Raw genomic sequence first — 16000 nt, 5'->3', positions numbered from 1 at the left:
AGTGAAATCAGCCTCTTTAAAGTGAACTGAATAGACATATTATTAAAGTCAATTAAAGTTTGATTAAAATAATATATTGTTATCGTTAATCTTGTAATTGCAAGCAAAATGTTCAGTACAATCCCGAGTAAAAATGATCAGTTTTCGGGTGCATCTAAATAAGGCCCGATTCAAACCTAAATTATTTTTTAGGCCCACTGAGCGCTCAATTCAAGCCCAAAATTATTTAAAAAAAATTATTATATAAACTTATTATTGAATGCTACAGATTTACAGTTGCAATAATTTATTGTTATTATTGTAGAATATGTTCATCGAAAATGGGCTTAACTTAGGTGCATTATGGGCCTAAAAAATATTTAGAGACTTGCTTCGGGCGCGTTGTGAGCTTGACAAATATTTTTAGGCTCTATCTGAATTTAAGTGTGTATTGAGCTTGTTTTGGGTACTGAAAAGATTTTTAAATTAAAATTGAGCTTTAATTAGATGTGTTTTTTTGTTGCTTGTATTTCAGGTCTCTTTAAGCCTATTTAGTTTTACTCAGAATGTCAAAGATCATTCACATTGTACTATTTCTATCGTGTTAAGGCGCCTCGAGCGGAAAAAATATAGGTATATAAAAGTATATAGACCTTTGCGCACTAGTTTTAGGCAAATAAGTAGATAAAATAATGAAATACCTACAGGAAAAGATTCGCGCAACAACAATCTATGGAATGAAACGAGATGAGGACGATTGGTTGAATAATAAGCAAAATATCCGAAATTAAAAGTTTAAAGCGATTTGACAGATTTTGGTCGGCCATATGTAAACAAGTAGGAGTTAAAAAAATGAAAAACAATCTGTCAATTCACTTTAAACTTTTAATTTCGGATATTTTGCTTATTCTTCAACCAATCGTCCTCATCTCGTTTCATTCCATAGATTGTTGTTGCGCGAATCTTTTCCTGTAGGTATTTCATTATTTTATCTACTTATTTGTCCACATACTTTTATATACCTATATTTTTTCCGCTCGCGGCGCCTTAAGATATCAAAATTTCTGTATAATTCGATATTTGGTTTTGTTCAATCTGATTTTTCTTATTATGAGACTTAACTTTAGATTACATTATTTGTTCCAATCAGAGATCCATCCCTATCCCTATCTATTGGCTGCAAAATAGCGCATAAATAAAATATTCTACTGTTTATTGAATAAATAAATAAATTATTCGCTTACAATAAGAAATTACACCACATTGAAATATTTGTTACAATTTTATTTTGGAACAAAAAAAATTTATTTTTAATTGAGACATATTTTTACTGTTTTCAAAAAATATTCACAAAGTAATAGTCATAATAATGATAGTTTAACGAAAACATTTTTATTTTTTTTTGAAATCATCTAATTGGCTTATAACCTGCACATATTGTTGCTAATATACAATATAAATAATACTAGAGCAATAAGAAATATTTTGACTCGTATATAGTATCGAAAAAGTTTTTAAATTATGAGACTTGTTGCCTTTTGTTCGTTTGTAGATATACACATATACTTGATTTCTAGCAAGAGTCACGTTCAACTACCCACGCGATACCTTGACAGGCAAAAGTTTGTACACCAAGTAACGATGTATATCTGGAAGACTGGGAAAAAGAGAGTGCAATAAACCCCTCGGAAGAGATAGAGAAGTGAAGACGAGTCTTGAATGAACCTACGCAGACCAGACGGCACACCCTCGTTCAAGGATATGTTGCTGCTCATTTCTCTTTTTATTTCTTCCAATTTTTTCTTCTCACGTGAAGACTACGCACATCGATCGCCCACATACCAATCGTCTTATCCATGTGAAAAATAGTGGCCAATAAAACTAAGTGAAATTTACTATCAATAAAAAATTGACGTCTCAAACATACAAAAGAGGTGATTTGCTTCAACGTGTCCTTACTTCATGTTTGAATGATACGACCTTGACGTATCTATAAATAAAAGTATCCATGGTGGTGAAAAAAATGTCATATTCAATAAAATGTTACTACTGATACTATATATTCTTGAATTAAATGGATTTTTCTATCAATAAATTTTAAGTGACATTTAAATGCAGCAAATGGAATTCAGTTGGGTATATCTATAGGCAATGATTGACATGACTATTACAGAGCAAATTGTACTATTGTAATGAAATCTGTCTTCTGGGTATAATTGAAACAGTTCTTCAGCATAATTTTTTTTCAGATTTTTTGCTATGACTAAATGAAATAAATTGCTTTTATTCAAAGCATGGAAAATTCCTTTTTTTTAATTTAATCATGTTGATATACAAAGTCAACATTTGCAGGTTATAATATTATTTTTACCATCACTTTATTTTGACACACTTTGAAATTATATAATCTCAAATTAGGATTATAAGTAAAGCTGTTTAGATAAGTGTATCAAAATTTTTATTTCATTTTATTTTACCGTCATAAACATTGCAAAACAACTTTTCGTCAAAATCATTGAATAATAAAAACATTAATCTTTTCTTACCCTCTATACATCTTTAAGTAATTTTTCTTTCAAATCAAAATGATACTCATCAAAATATCAAATTGCTTATTCATCTCTACTATTGTTAATAAAAAAAAAAATTGCTCTGAATAAAAAAATTTATAATAAGACAAAATGAGTCATTTTCTTCTTGAGAATGTCACATCTAATTGGGAAGTATCATTTTTTCACTAAGATAAAAATCACTATAGGTATAAATCATACCTGACATCTATTAAAAATTCATAAAAGTTAATGATGTCGATGATTACTTCAACACTCTTAGACCAACTCTTTTCGTGTCTGATCAACATGCTTCCTTACCTACTTATTCCTACTGCTACCAATACTCATATTTATTTACAATAATATATATTTATCAATATTTTTTTATTTTACTTCCAACAAAACCTAATGATCCTTAAAAAGATCATTCAGAATCCTGAAGGTCAAGATTTTAATCTTGACTAAAAAATTTTTTCACCTATTTTTTCGTACAAAAGACTTCCAGGATTAAACTCAAGATGATGATTTATCTAATCGTCCTTGTCCTTGTGAAGCATACAATAGACATATTATAAAGTGATAGAAATATTTTCACGTAGAAAAATGACTGTGCTAACGATATGAATAATGAAATAACCATGCAACAACTAACAATTATGAATGTGATTGCTTCAATTTTAGAATTTGTCACGAGCTTGTAATATTCTGAAGAATAAAAAATTTTTGTAATTATACAAACAGCAAGCGGGCATCTCATTTAACCTGGAAACGTCACTTCCATAAAGAGAGCATGAAATCACTGAGTAAGAGCTCAGCAAATAAAATACCAAGACAGATCAATTAAATTTACTGTCGTCGGGACGATGTATTAATCGACTTTTAAATGTCTATTACTTGTTTATAGCTACAGTGTCTCTGTTTCATATGATATTTCTTTATCTTCAGTGACTAACCAGTTTTAAATACACACACCTTATTAACATAATCGTAATTACTTTGCCACTAAATCACTGGATTACCTTCCAGTTTAATCATCGCTAAGTCATTTTTCATATGATGAAAATGAATTATTCCAACAGTTATGAGACCATAGATTAACATTAATTCAATTAAAAGTTTATTTTTTCTTAATCTTTTATTAATATGAATAAGATGAAACATGTTTTATGAAAAAGTTCATTTCTATTTTAATTAATCCTCAAAGTGTCTGCAAGTTCAGAGGAGTACTTTATTTATCCTTCAAGGATAATTATAATTACATAGATGGAATTTAACGTAATTGTCCGACTGGAGAGTGTTTATTGTTATGAAAATTTAATGTTGATGCTAGTCATGGTTTCTTTTCATTTATTTATTTATTTTTTTTCAACAATTTAAATATTCTGAACTCATAAAGCAAAAGTTATGTCATTTACGTAAATTGAGGAGCTTCTTCTATTGATAAATAACAAAATAGATCCAAGATGGGAATAAAATTTGTATTATACTATTATGCTTGAAGAATAGCAATGTGATATTATGCTTAAAAAATTTTAATATCACTCCTGTTCTTCATATTTGAAAGAAGAAATAGATATTTAATATTTCACAGAAAAAAATACTTCAGTTACATAACTAAAATTTATTATAAAATTAATTGGTTTAATAAAAAAATGCTTTTTCTTAATTAAATGGATAAGGAATGATGTCATTATGGAGATAGATAGTTTTTCCTTAAAATTTTGTGATTACAGTAAACTATTTATTATCCAATCTTTAATTATCGCTCCAAGGAATCATTTACAACACATTCCTTTCTTACCTCATCGAAAATTAATGTCATTATTTATAGTTGAATTTATGAAAGAAAAAATTAAAAACCGATTATGTCAATTTTTTCTTATCCACAAACTCAAGTTTCCAACAAAAAAATCCAAATTACCGTGTCTCTTCATACGCATAACATTGCATAAATGTTTTTATCTAAAAGTACATGATATGAATAGGTAAGAATTAAATGGTAAGTACTAATTATATAAAATTATGAATCAAAAATGGTAATTAAGATCATAAGTAAGATTAAATGAATTGGCTTTTTTTGTTCTCATCAATAAAAATGGTTGAGTTAAAGTGAAAGAAAAATAGAATCATAGTAAAAGACTGAGTGAAAGGAATAAATTATCTGGACCACCCGTATGATCATGTGCCCTAGCGTATTTTAAATTACAGTAATTATTTTTCCGGTTAAAGCATAGATGAAGATTCAAAGAGTGAGTAAAAGTGCAAGGCTTTTAATGGAAACGACCATTAAACTTTATCCTCTATTCTCGTTTTTATGCGAATACCAAGCCTTGTCTATCGATTGGTGTGCGCTTTTGACGCGTGCTAATCGCCTTATTTCCTCGAACTAGAGTACTAAATTCTGCAACATTTATTAGCACAAGCTATTCTCAAAAAAATTCTTATTTACGACTAACATAAAGCACTTTTATTATTCCAAAAGTCCATTTCTCATCGTTATATTAAGAAAGTATGTGTGAATATGTCGAGGAGATGCTTACTTCGAAAATAGAGGCAGTTTTAATTGATATGATAAATTTTTATTGTCGTTAATAGACGGCCACCCAAGGAATTTTGCGATTTAAAATCGTGTAAATAACTATCCTTATAGGCAATCACTAGCATCAAAGCTCACTACCGCTACTACACATGCGTGGGACTTTAGATTAATGTGATAAAGAGTTGAAGTAGTACATGATTTAGATAGTTTCTGATATAAAAATAAAAAATGTTAATTCCGTAATTATGTAAGTTCAACGCATCTGGTAAAGTTGGTAACCAAAGACGACATCATACAAACGTTGTTTGTTCAATTCATTGCAGAAAATAAACGTTCTACGAGACTACAAAAATATCGTTTAAATGTGTTGTTGTAAAAATGCTCCCAAGTTACTTCATGTTGGCACAACATTTTACACATCTCGGAAATGAAAATCATAAAATTCAATAGCCCGTCTGTGGACCTAACCGAGAATCGCGTCGTAAAAAAATTCGAGCAAATAATAAATTATTGACACACTGGAAATGACGTTTGTTCATAAAAAAAATGTTTGTAATTTTTTTTTAGTTTTAAAATATCTTTTTTTAATAAATTTATATATCAGATGGTAAAACGTGACATGAATAAATTTGGCGAAAAAAATTTATTTGTAAACTATATCTCATGTTGATAAAAAAAATTCATAAATTTATTTATAAATAAATTTTTTTGAAGTAATTCAATTGAAACAAAAAAATTGAGAAGAATTAAAACAAGTTGGAAATATCAAATATTCAATTTACTTAAATGTATAATAATGTATAGTTTAAAAACAAATTGGTAATTATTTAGAATTGGGGCTCCAGACAAAAATCGCTCCAAAAAATTTTTCACCACCTCGAAACTATTTTCTTAGGTAGAATTAGACAATTGAAGGTGGGGAAGACATGTTTCATGAGGTTCCATCGAAAAAACAGGATTTTTAGGTATAGGTATAGCTTGAATTCAAATAATAAAGTGACAAATGCATAAAAAAAATTTTAGAGCGATTTTTGTCTGGAGCCCCAATTCTAAATAATTACTAACAAATTTTATATCTTTATTACTATTATCAGAATAGTCGAACGATAAGTGATTGCATTATTTAAACCCTGATCTATTAGTAATTTAATTTTTAAATCGATTTTACGTTTCAATTGCTGTTAATTAATGATTTATAACTATTTGCTCATTTGTATTCAGATAGGCAGATATCATAGAACAGTACATTTGGTAAATTGAATGTTAAAGTTGGGAGAACACCTAACAAGTTGGAAAGGTCATGATTATATTGATCGTCAGAATTTTGTAATTACTAAACTGCAGCTTATCAAAAGACTCCTTCTTTGCTGACAACGTCAAGAATGATCCATCAAAGAAAATTTCTACATCAGTTATTCATACTAAATATTAATTTCACGTAAAAAAGATAATTGTTGGATAATCTAAAAATTTTAATTACCAATGCTTAAAAAAAATTACAAATTTAAATTAAAAATTGTAGACAGACATCTCAACAGTTTACCTCAACACCTAAAATTTAAATTCATCCAACCAAAAAATAAAAATAAATTTAACATTTCCTCCATAAAAAATAACGGTAAGTAAACATGAACAAACTAATTCAGCAGTATACCAATAAACCTACTTTAGAATCAAATACTATTAAATAGCACAAGTCACGAATTACTAACATAACAAATTGCAAAACGTGTTAGATAATTGAAGATTAGCACAAAAAGTTTATTAACCCCATTTTAATTGCGCATTAACTAGTAAAAGCAATTATATCATTATTATTGAGGCTTCAGGTGTTGAATAGCTGAACAAATATTCACTGGAATAAATAATCAATGAATCACTGGAGCACACGAACATACGTCTAGACATAAATGTGTTCAACTGCCATAATTCGTAACCATTTAAATACTAATGAGATGATAAAATGTTTGAAAATATTTAATTATCGTCGCATTTACAACTGTGAATTTCGTGATTAATAACTCTACCAACTGATTAATTGACACATCCTCTTACATAACATGTGAAAATACTTCATAATTCAAATTTGGTTTTACAATAAAAATTATTATTTCATTTATTATGCAATTGTCAAACACTTTTATAATAAAATAAAATACAAGTAATAAAGGCAAAAATATATAATAATGATGTTGAACATTTTGTGCAAACATTTTCAACTACAAACTATCCAGGCAATGCATGGAACAAGTACGTTGACAAGCTTGTTATCGTACATTATTGCTGTCGAGCTGCATTCCCAGTTCCTAGTAAAATCAGCAGTCCAAATTACCAGATAATTCGATTCAATGATTTCCGTTGCAGGCGTGTCAATTTTTTAACGACAATCTCGTCAAGTTTTTTTTTTTTTTGTCTAACATAAATCACCTATCGATTTATCTAGTGTAAATTGTTTAATACCAATACAAGAGCTAATTTAACCGCAAACGATTATAGTAAACGGTTAGATAAATATTCCTTGACATTTTAACATTATTTTTCTGTGTAAATAGTAACAGGTTACAAATATCCACTATTATAATTGATTATTTACTGATTGAAGATATTAATGATAAAACTTTATTGCAATTTCAAAGTAGAATAACCTATTCTATTACAGAATGAAACATTATTAATGAGTTTAGATGCCAAACAATAGAAATCACATTTTTTACATTCTTTGCTTCACCTTGAATTATTGTTATGTCATTATTAACATAGAATGCATTGTAAAACAACTTTTTCAATTATTTATCAGTTATAATATCACTCAGTTTTCACAAGATAAATATTTGCCATGGAAGATCAATAAAAAATGAAGGGATTTTTTAAAATGTTGCATTCATTTTTTAAAAATAAATTGAATTAATTAATTTTTATGATATTTTTTGTCATTTTAATTGGGATAAATATTTTAATGGATAAAATTTAGTTTATTTGTTATTTACAAACGTGACTAGAAGCTTTATATTGCAATGTGGACTACGTTTGCCCTTAAGGTAAATATTTCCATCGTCATGTCCTCTCTAGTGACCGATACAGTCCATTTTGATATATTGTACCGAGAGATATTTCTGATCGTTGTAACTGTAAAATCTCAACTCCTCCGCATCAGTGGAATTTTTTAATGGCCAGATAACACACAAGCTTTGCCAATGTTACTGTAAACTGGATTTTTAAAATAATATTTTCCTTATTTCATGTTTTTTTTTCAAATTTCCTCTGCAGTAAAAAATATTGAGCAGTCGTAGAATAAAAGATTTAAACATTGTTGACAAGTCTTTATCAATAATTTTATCTCAATAATATTATCAAGAGATTGATTTGCCTCTCTTAATTGAACAGGTTTCTAGTATTCTGATTGCGAAAATGATTTTAGTTTCGCCCCATTAGGTATATATTTTATGCTAAATGACTTTATTTCAATAAATAATGTGGGTACTTATATAAACAAATGTTTTATTTATGTGGACAAGGAAATTTCTGATCTTGAACTTTTCAATTAAAATATTTTCTATCAACATCAAGCAAACAAAAGAACGTACAGTGATTGTTCGATATTTATAATTGCATTTTTTTTTTTTTTTACGAAAAAAACAATGCAAAAAAACTTCTCTAGATGAGAGTTAATTTTGAATAATACTTGTAATTAATTTTATCAATAATTAGTTATAAATAATTTATTATAATGATGGAAAATGATAATAAAAAAAAAAACATCATCGCAAAAATGAATAAATATTTTAATCTCGTTAAGAAATGAATTTTTAATTATGAATGTGATGATTAAAAAATGAATATATATCTCATTCATTCACATATTTTTAAAATAATTTGAAATTTATAATATCAAAAACTTGATAGTAATTTTTTATTTTACAAAACAGCTGACTATGATGTAGCAATTCTCATTAAAAAACCTGACCTATGTTATTATTAAAAATCCAACTTAATGATCCTCAGTATTTTTTTTATCAACCATTCAATTAAATTGTAACAACTCACTGCCTCGACTTAAATAAGGTTGACGAACTATGAAAGTATCCTTACTAAGAGCATCAATCGACAATGGTTTTTTTCACAGCATATTAACATCAAGAACTTTTTTATTTCAATATGACAATCGAAAATGAGTACTCATTGATAACCCTATGTACGCATCAATTAGGATCAATTACTCTTTCAATCGATTAGTTTAAAATCGAACTCATCTCCTCTGACTTGACTAAAGCCATTCACGTACACGGTCAATGCACTTGGACAGCAGCACTTCCATCAGACCTACCATCATGCTATTGCTACTATAGTGACGATCCCACATGCTCTCATATCTTCTAACTGGTACTTCGAGTGGAGCCAACTGCCCTAAGTCTATGGTATTTTTATTCTTCGTTGAAACTATTGCTGGAGGAACCAGAAAGTCTCAGCGGAAGTTGAAACAACCAATAAAAACATCAACCCCATTCCAACAGCTAATAAGAATTATCACTAACTGACTAATAATCATGATATTATTGAAGTGTCAATTATCTAAATCAAACCGATGAAAAAATAATCATGCTAAGAATTTAAGACAATGATTACTTCAACTTCAGGGTCAGTAAGTCTACATTCAGCAAGACGAGATGTCGCTTTCAAAAGGTCAAGTTAGTGTAGGGAATGACACAATGAAGTTTAAAGTAGGCCATCATCAATAGTTATCCTGTATGACTACACCATAAAGTAACTGGTATAAATAAATTACCATCGATGCGCAACGTCTTAAATCTAAACCTTATCGTAAATGTAATTGCTCGCTATAGAAGCCGGTATCTTTTGTGTGGAAATTACAAATCAAATTGGCCACGCCGACATCTTTAAGAAATGGAGAAGATAAAAAAAGAGCAGACAAGTCACGACCCTTCGCAAACTCACTCGAAAATAAAACCGGTTAAACCAGACAAAGTACCACACCGTTGTGTCCACTAAAACATTAAAATCCTCATTTTATGATTGGCGAATCTGTATTTGGATTTTTCAATGACATAATGATGAGTCAGACTGAGTTAAATATCACTAGAATGTTATTTAAATTGTTTATTTTATTTTTTTACTTATTTAAAACAAGGCCCAATGAGCTAAGCCAGTTATAAAATCGATTAAAAAATAATACATATTGCTTAGCATGGACAGAGATTAAAATCCGATCATCTAAAAAACAAGAAACACAGTGCTAAATGAAGCTTAAAGAACTCAAATTAAAAAGGATGTATCGATGATAAAATTCACCAGGTCTTCTAGATGTGATGATCAAATTAAAGTTAAGAATAGTCATAGAAGAAAGTGAAAATATCCAGTGATTTATTGTTAATTATTGAGATGAAATTATGTTAAAGTTACTTTAAGAAATTATTTATTTACAACCATTAAAATAAATAATCTTTATGAAGATTAACTTTTGATCTGGAGATAATGAAAGAAGAAATTATTAACTGATGAAATCAAGCACATCTATTTACAAGGTCTCATTTATTATTATGATGAATTTTAAATTAAATTCTCATTTAATATGTTTCTTATCACAGGAAAGTTTTTATATAAAATTTGTTGCATTGAATATTACTTCAAGATGAATAATCCTTCATCAACAGACTTTTATACTTCAATCAATGTATTAATCTGAAGCCATTATTTTTTATTATAATTAATATTGATACAAAAAAGTTTATTCAACTCTTCTATAATAAATAATAGATTTTTATTGAAATAACTTTTAATTTTTATTTTATAAATTCATTGATATTAAACATCGTAAAAGAAGAAATTCAAAGGATCAATTAGATAATTAAATGGGTTATTTTCTATTTTTATTGTACGAGTTGTACATCAATTAGATATTTTAGATGGAATTAATTTAACATCCTCACATAAAGGATCCATTTACTTTTTTTTCCTGCAAACTCATACATCAGACCACAATATCATCTACATCCAGATCTTGCTTTAGGGCAAACCTGGTTTCCAAAGCAAAGTCATAATCTCACAACAAAAGCTACACTGAAAGAAAAATTTGATTGTATGTGAAAAGATTCACTTGGTAGCAATTACTTGGACAATTTAATTATCATTATATTTAATTTAAATAGATTCTCATAGTGTTACTAGCTCAAATTGAGTAATTAAGTAAATGTAATTAGGTGAATATTATGCCAACAACTATTTATTTTAATAAAGAATTTACAGTATACACTTCCTTGATTCTACAAGTGCATGCTCCAAGCATTCTTTTTTTCCAGTGGGAAATTTTTTCTATAATGCTAAAAGTATATTACAAGGATAACATTGATCGATTATAATAAATTGCATTGATTTTTTTTTATTTGAAAATAAATAAATAGAAAATGTTTCTTTTCTTTTATTTTCGTTAAGACTCAGTTTGAAAAAGGTTACTTCAAATTGAATCTTTTATCATTAATTTTCTCTTAAATCATCTTTCCAAAGAATTGATGGCTTCTTAAAAGACATGAACATAACTTCTGTACTTGTTTTATTATCCAGATGATATTGAATAAACTAACATTAAATTTGTAACTTAAATATTTAATCATTTTTATATATTAAATACAATAAATGAAAGTTGAAACAATGTGAGTGTTGGTTAAGTGTTTTTTTTTTGAAAGAAAGATAAAAGAAATGAAACAATCAATTAAAATGTCCAATAGTTTTGCAATAAAAACAAATATTGTTGTGGATAATGCAGAGGATGGAACTCATCTATTGCCAACAAAAACTAATTTACCACAAAGAAATCGAAGAACCAAAGTATTCTGAGAAAAGCATGAAAAATTGCAGCAAATCAGTCATACGTATGAGTGAGTTTCTAAGAAAGACCCATATCTATCTTCATTATATGCTTGACTTTAATTAGGTCACTAGCGAAGGGAGTTATTATGCGCTTTAAGTAGTAAAAGAACATTCTGCCTATCATCTAGAACATTCAATAGAAAAAGTTCAATTTTTCGCTATTGAAAAAAAATGACCAAGGAAATGCATTTTTATCAAATTTATCAAAGAATGATTTCAAATCCCAATCTAATCCTTTACTATAAAAAAAGCGATAAAGTGATAAGATCACTTTCCATTTATACTACGATAAGACAGGAAACAAAATTACCACAGTAAAATAACGAATGACTATCGATATTTGATCATGACTCAGCCTGTAAAGATCATCTAGCATTACCAATTGATTTATTAACTAAAACGCTTTAATTCTGCAGCAGAATAAACCCTGCAATCAAATTCCTTTTTTTCTTTTAATACTAATGTAATTGACTTTTTTTAAAGTGAAACATTCTCACGATATTATTTATTTATGTACTTTGAAAGGTTCTTGCTTCAATAGAACTATAAAATTGCAAAATAATGGGATTAAGTCTATTTTCGTTCACAGCTCTCACATGGGAGCTTGCACTAAGGAATTCACAATCATTTTTAGACAATAACAAAAAGCACAGCAGTGTAAAATAGAGAATTGTTTTCCAATTTATAAATATTTTTACTTTGGAAAATTTATTATAATTTCCAAAGCCAATTTGGTAATTGAATACTAGATTAGAAATCAATAAAGTTTTTAGTTATTATGATAACTATTTATCAAAAATAATTTTAAACAATTCATTTTTGAACAAATTCGAGGTATTTTGATTGTAAGATGAACGATTTCAAATCTTTTAACGCTTTAAAATCAATTTGATTTGCTTTCCAAAATATTTATAATTAGCAGGTCAATAGAGAACTATTTTTGTGATAAGTAGGGTCAATGATAGATATGGTAAATATACAAACGATTTACTGAAAAATTTTATAAACATTGAAGTCAATGGAAAAGTTTTATAGGAATTAAACGAGCTGTCAGGTGAAATAAATCTTCTCAATAAACCAAACTGTATCCAATGATTATAATTTGTTTCCAACTGTTTCTTGAATGAGTGTCAAAAGCTGTTAGATTTGAGCCAAATTTTTATAATTTTAGGAATAATATCATAAAATAATTTAGAATAATTTACTCGAGTTTTTATCTGGTTTTTTCACACATAATGTTTCTATTTCCAGCATATTATTCTATCAAAAGCATATGAAAGGTGTTAGAAATAATTTTGAGGCAAACAACAAGTTTCTAACCACCTAAACAAATAAGTGACAGAAGAAAACTAAAATTTAAAAAAGAGGCTAGGTGTGACTTAGTTTACTCAAATTATTAACTTTCGATTTTATCTGTATCTGATACACTCAAATACTAACAACCAGTTTACTTAAAACAGTTTTTAATCGATTTTTGAATAAAGCTCTGAACTTTATTCTAAGAAAACTTAATTAGTTCTTCATTAAGTAATTACATGTCAAATTGGATCCATGATAGTAACTTCCAAATGAGAAGCTAATGAGGAAAAATATAATAACAATTTTAACATTCAACTCATGGAATGAGTACTTTAGAATAGATAAACTCTAGTAATAATTGTGAATATGAGGAAAAAAATATATAAATTAAAATGATTTCCTTCTATAATCATAACAAGGACGTGAGTGTACAAAGAGGTTAAAATAGCAGAAAAAGAATAAAATTGCTTTGATAGTAAATTTTATAGGAAACAAGATAACGAATTGGATATTTTTCTTAAGAAATAACAATCAACATTGCAAATTATTAGCCACATAAAACTATCAACAATTGTTTTCTAAGGAAAATTTTCTAAATCATGGGTAAACGTCAAATAAAAGCAATATTGATGCAAAGAAAACTTAAGAATTGTAAATTTTAATAATTGTAACCCAACAAGTAGTTGTTTTTTGTTATAATCATCAATTTTTATTATGCAGTTGCTACATTGCCTGAGAAATACTAACAAACAACCGTAAAATTGAAAGTCTGTGTACATGTCGGAAATATATAAAATGGTCCAGACATTCAGATAATTATCTGCACTTAAGAAAATTAACTTGTTTAACCAAAAAGAGAGCGTAACGCCAATATATTGTAGCTTAAATGTTTCTTCAACATAAACCTACTTTCAAAATACATTGCAAAGAGCACGCGGGTGGCCAGGTGCCAATTGGATACATCATCAACGTGAAACAGTCGAATGTTTTATAGTACATAAGTTACATGGATTAGATAATACTATACATTTTGAACATAGACTAATAACCTCAGTTACTGCCTGCAATTGCATCCCTATAAAAGAAATTTAGTGTAGGAAGTTTAACTTTCTTAGAAATTATTAAACATACAAAGACAAAATTACAAAACATTTTATATTTAGAATTGTGTATCATTCAATAATTCATTTTACACTATTTATTTTTTTTTATTTGACTAATCTTTATTTATTTCTTATGACTTAACTGTTTAAAAATTTTGTTACCACCTGCTTTCAAGTCTTCATTATTTTTTCGCAAATTTCCTGGATTATCTAGAAATAGCAGGCGTGAAAACGAGATGATCTCACATGAGCGATAAACAATTCACGGAAATAGAATTCGAAATTGCATGAGTAAAGAGTGAAGCTTCCTATTTGATGGAAAAATATTTAAAGATTCACCATAAAACCATGCACCCTGTTACATTCTAATTTTCACGAACCTAGTTACTGTTGCATTTTTTATAAAACTGACTGACCAATAAAAATTTATGGCATTGAATAAATAATATTTTTACTATAAGTATGATCATTTTTATTTCATTTGATGTCGATAACGAAGTCATAAATTAGCATTTCCAGTCTAATAATTTTCTCGATCATCAATAATTTTGGAATGCTATATATTTTATTATAAATGTATTTGTCATATATTTCACACATATAACCAAATGGTTATCAAGAATAAATGTGTCAAAAAATAAACCCACATTTATTATCGACAATTTACGCTTCTACTTGAAAAGAAGGCCGTGATCTTTCATAAGAGAGTACACAAAGCCAGGTATTTATTAGAGACCACACTTGATGGAGAAGCTGTATGTGATATTGCATATAATTCGTATCTTTTCAAGCAACCTTTAACATTCTGCTATTTTATTTATTTTCATGTTAATTAAAATAATTTTATTCAATTCTTTCATTTCAATCCTTTAAAGCGTTGCTTTTTAATTCAAAGTTCATTTTGATTTTTCTTCTAAAAATACATGTCTCCAGAGAGAATAATATAGAAATCTGAAGGGTTTTTTTTTTGGGAAGACAAAAAGTTAGGATTTAAACTTCAAATGTAAAATCAGTAAACTAAACTAAAAAAAAAACTTGTTCAATTTGAATTTTTATAGAACCCAACTTTTTTTTGTATATTAACTCAGCCAGATAAAATTCGCAATTTCAAACTTTAAAATTCTTATTGCAGATTTGAATTCAGTGATTTGAAAATCACTCTTTAAAAATAATTTATTTCACTGAGGGGAAAATTTTATTTCAAATAAATTATTCATTATCTTAAAAATAAAATTCACGTACTGAAACAACTATAATCATACCATTTGCAAACTTTTTAATTCTCTCCATTTTATCCGTCAGTTTCATTAATTTTTAAAATATTGAAAAGATTAAAAATCAATTTGCATAATTTTTCAACTCCAATAGCAGGAAATAATTAATATAGTTTTTTTTTAAATCATTTAATTATTCATAAAAATAAATGTATTGGAAAAGTCAGTAGACTTTTTTTTTGGTCATTAAAACATTCTGAGATCAGAATAAAAAATAAACTGCTGCCATTGAGACGACAATAGTAATAAATGAAATCCATTCTTAAGAAGGTAAGGTCACCAGTGTGCTCTCAAGCTCCCAAAAGTTGGAAATAAAGAAAAACCTGAATAAAACACAAAAAATATTCCTAATAGTATCATTAGTATTATCTC

At 27.6% G+C, this 16000-nt stretch overlaps 1 protein-coding gene across 1 annotated transcript in view; it reads right to left on the bottom strand.

Annotated features, from left to right (window-relative positions):
- The window catches only part of barc (RRM1_TatSF1_like and RRM2_TatSF1_like domain-containing protein barc), a 36075-nt gene that overhangs the window by 11163 nt on the left and 8912 nt on the right, over positions 1 to 16000 (bottom strand). The gene's annotated exons all lie outside the window — the stretch shown is intronic.

This window comes from Chelonus insularis, unplaced genomic scaffold, assembly GCF_013357705.1.
Source record: "Chelonus insularis isolate UGA/USDA-ARS -01 unplaced genomic scaffold, ASM1335770v1 contig_70_pilon, whole genome shotgun sequence".
NCBI classification, from domain to species: domain Eukaryota; kingdom Metazoa; phylum Arthropoda; class Insecta; order Hymenoptera; family Braconidae; genus Chelonus; species Chelonus insularis.
Note: the sequence above shows the minus strand (reverse complement) of the source record. Positions and strands in the feature narration are given on the sequence as shown.